Source organism: Pieris napi, chromosome 1 (genome assembly GCF_905475465.1).
Source record: "Pieris napi chromosome 1, ilPieNapi1.2, whole genome shotgun sequence".
Lineage (NCBI taxonomy): Eukaryota > Metazoa > Arthropoda > Insecta > Lepidoptera > Pieridae > Pieris > Pieris napi.
In genome coordinates this window covers 11,890,382-11,894,711 of record NC_062234.1, presented here as the reverse complement: position 1 = coordinate 11,894,711, position 4,330 = coordinate 11,890,382, and the positions used below count along the sequence as shown (strand labels likewise).

At 33.8% G+C, this 4,330-nt stretch overlaps 1 long non-coding RNA gene across 1 annotated transcript; it reads left to right on the top strand.

The window, feature by feature from the left end:
- Nucleotides 1-2,255: 2,255 nt before the first annotated feature.
- On the top strand, nucleotides 2,256-3,893 carry LOC125055168. The gene is made up of 3 exons (XR_007117828.1): nucleotides 2,256-2,365; nucleotides 3,164-3,288; nucleotides 3,631-3,893. It is a non-coding gene; the product is annotated as an uncharacterized LOC125055168 (long non-coding RNA).
- Nucleotides 3,894-4,330: the final 437 nt, after the last annotated feature.

The following is a 4,330-nucleotide window of genomic DNA, read 5'->3' as shown; positions in this document are numbered from 1 at the left end:
TACGAGGGGAATCTTTGTATTGAAGAAGGCGCATGGGTCCGCCGAGCATCCGCGAATAAACAATGTAAATACATAATTATGAAGCAATAAAGAAAATAATTACAGAAAGGTTGCTTAAAAGACTTGGTGAATGTCGAGTCATTTTTCATCAAAAATGTGAGACCGGCGTGTTAATGGGAAATTTGTTTCTAGTCAAACGGTTTTAATTAGTTAGATTTGTTCTTAAACCCTAAGTTGAATTGGTTCGGAAATACTTTGGTAGGCAGTTGGTTCTACATATTGGTGGTGGCGGCAAAACGGTAGTATAAAGACGCACGTCGAGATGATACGGGTGGAATTTCGACGATTGCAGACGAAGCTCAGCTTCAGATACCGAACAACTTTTCTAAATACTCTCTATGCAGAGTGACCCTACTGCAGAGTGATTTCTATGCAGCGCCAAAGGGTTGAGGTCGTAGCAAAGTAACTGGTCATTTACTCATCTATATATATAAATAAATGAATTGCTGTTCGTTTGTCTTGGTAAAACTCTAGAATGGCAGGACCAAATTGGCTAATTATGATCTTGAAATATTAGAGTAAGGTCAGGGAAGGTATAAAACTATAAACGATGGCATAAATAGCAAGTAAAGAAAAATACTAAATCCGACAATTGAAATTTCCAATAAAAACTATTCTTGTGAAATTTCAGATATTAAACAATGTCACTTGGTTGGTCATATTTATAGAAATTTGTATTCTTAGTATGAGGTCCGATCTCAAAAAATTATATTAAGTTTTGACATAAATATATATAGGTTATACAAAATCCACCGGGTCATCTAGTTAGATATAATTTGTTTAATACTTGTTTATATAATTTGTTTAATATCCCTTTTTTTGACGTACCCATTATTTCTTTATGTGAACATTGTTAATATATATTACGTGGATCAATGTTTTGTTTCTTATATTTAAGCAATTACTATTAACAATAATAGATTTTCTTTTATTGTAGCTTTTTGTTTGTAACACATTTAATTATCCAGTCATAAACTTTGTCATATGAGTAATATGTTTTACGCATTTTATATTATAACTGTTTTGGCAAGAGATTCAAGTGACTCATAGTAACCTTGGATCTTAATTAGTTTTATTCAATTTATGACTTCAGACTATAAGATAACTGTGATTTAAAATATATATATTTTGTGTATGGAAAACATTTAGAATACATGTTTGTCAATTTCTTGGTAGTTCGTAAAGAGTGAGGCAGAATTACAAAGATACACGTTGGCCTAGGCGCTTGAACGTGCGACTCTTATTCTTGCTCGTAGTTTTAGACCTCGGCTGTGTTCTACTACTTTCTGTCTATATGTGCTTGTAACTCTCGCTCGTACGGTGAAGGAAAACATTGTGAGGAAACCAGCATGTCGCAGACATATTAACTTGAACTCTGAAGTAGGTTTTGTGAACAGAAAATATTGAAAATCTTGCACGGAAAAGCCTAAAAACTATTTTATCTTGGTAAAGCGAACAGTCTCTATGGGATAGCATAGCAAAATGTTGGTAGCTACTAAATAGGTAGGCTAAGTCTTATTAAAGCGAAATAAAGTTCAGCTAGTTATAAATAAAACATAAACAAAAAAGAATACTGTCTTTAAGGCACTTCAATACTACATATATATTTTAATTAAATAGCATTTTCCTAAATTGAATCGTGATTGTGGAGACATTGCTGCGATGTGTAATAGGAGGCAAACGGGCAAGAGGTTTATCTGATGTTAAGTGATAGAGGCCGCCTATGAACACTCACATTGCCAGAAGGCTCGCAAGTGCGTTGCCGGCCTTGAAATGTTAAAAATATAACAGTGGTAAATCAAACCAAATAATATATTGAAAGCAGTAAAAGCAGTTTTCCAGACAATAGACCGATGATTCACAGCGCAGCAGTCAAACGGAAAAATTATTTTGTATTTACGCAGTTGCACTCTATGCGATGGAACGAGGTCACACGGCTTAAGGGTTTAGGGTCCCGTGTCATAGAAAAAATAGTTTCATAATGTATCAAGGATAGGGCTACCATGGAAAAGAAAGAGAGAAGAAGAAGTTGCTGGGGAAGATTGGGAGAAGAATGCTCAAGATTTTTTGGTAAAGTTGGATGAATATTTTAAGGATAATTGAGGCTGAATTATTATAAATGTAACACTTCTACTTTTGGTGCCTCTCCATTACTGGAGGTGGCCAACCTCGTCAAGCGTGTCCTGTCATGTGCCAGATGCAGCAACTCTTCCACGGTCGCAATACCTGTCCACTCCCTAACGTTACGAAGACATGATTTTTTCCTTCAACAAGCCGTGTACCCTGGAGTTAACACATGACACAGGTACGCATACACACGCACACTTTCACACCTTACTGTTAATTAACGCTATAATCGTGATATTAATGTACCAACAATTTAATATGAGCTGTAATTTAATGAAATTTAATGTCAGCAAATGTCATATATTCATTTACAAACAAGACCTCGGAAAATCTTTGATCAAAAAATAAATTTCATTGAATACGCGAAAACAATTGCCAACAAGGTTTTATATTCCTTTAGGTCGTCTTCGTTCTTTACAAACGTTCAAACTTCAAAGTTCTCTTTACAAAACACTTTTCCGTAGTATTTTAGAATATAATCTAGCCACCAATTATCAAAATGCACATAAATACTATTGGAGCAGTTCAAAAACGTTTCCTTAGAAAGCTTTGTAATCGTCTACACTTGCGTGATCTATTGCGTACGAGGCTCGTTTGGACGATTTCTTGCAAAATTTTGCTTTCTTTCTTATCCTAGAGTTGCTAGAACTAAAAGTGTTCTATACGTACCTATGGCTTGCTTATCCGCTACTTTCAATGATGCAGTGAATAGCCTATCCCGCTCTTACAATTTAATTTATAACATCAATTAAAATATAGATATATCATAGAATAATATTCCTAATTACCGTAATGTTGTTTATGACGCTTCTAATGAGGCTCAAGTTTCTATTTAGTGTTAGTTTTTTACTGTTTGATTATGTTTTGTTTTTCCTCCTTGCCAGTTTGAAATTTTTGTTCTAATACAATTAATTCATGTGTATGTGTGTAAAATTTGTGAAGTCATATTTTCTTGTATATTTTAATGTTGTTTTAGGACTTATAAATAGAACACTTTTCACTGAAGTATTTTCGAAGCAATTCCACATGGGGTCCTTCAAGAGAGCGTACCAGTTCCTAAAAAGCCGCCAATTCCTAAAATGGGTGGCGATATCACTTTAGGTGAGTCCCCTACCCCTTTGCCCTTTGTTCTATAAATAAAATTATTCAATTAAGTACATTACTATAAATTATAAACTAAACAAAAGATAAACATGATGTTAATATGTTTCATTTGTAAAGTTTACTTAGACAATTTTCATAAGATATGAACATGTGTGTAATATATTACATCTAATTTTATAACTACGGAACCAGCGTTATATAAATACTGAACATATAATTGCAACGCATAATTAATACACGCTGAATCATACTTTCAATTCTTTGTTCTTTGTGACTTTTAATTTATGAGGGTAGACAAATGCGGAAATACAACAAAGGATTTATTTTCATATTTCCTAGTTTCAGAACTTTCAGTCCCAAAAAGCAGTTTACTTCTTATATCTTCTTTCGAAGGAGATCAACGTTTAATTTTGGATGCCGCGCTTCTGAACTAGTAACTTGGTACATGAACCGTTGCCTAAGATTCTTCTTGAAAGAGTCTTCTTCTACCGGCCACTATGCCTTGATTGGAGCTCGAAGAAGTTTACTAAAGCGATTTATTCTACAATTAATTACAATTCATTATGGGATTAAAATTTAATCTATTTTTCAGATATATCGAACTTTTTTTTACATATTTTTTATTTAATTTCATAGGAAACGGATTTATAAGATTGTTAAAATTGGTACAATTCGTGTTCAATACAGATCGACTATGATCATTGCTTGCATATAACTGCTAAGAGTAAGACATGAAAAAAAAAATATTACAGAAAAATCTTACCCAGTCAGGCCATTTGGAGAACAAATTTATAAGTTTAACCCAGAAATCTTAGAGAAAATGTATAATCTAAATTAGTTTCAAAATGACTGTCGCCATTATCAAGATTAGAATTTAGAAACCACAGCGTATAAGATCTCTAGCGTCTGATAAACTCGGTTCAAACCTCAAAGTTGCGGTAAAACTCAATCAGCTAAAATATCGGCTAATGAAATGTAAGATAATTTGGTGGAAGTGTCTGCGCGACGCCGGGGTGAATGGCTAGTGTAGGCCCGTCTG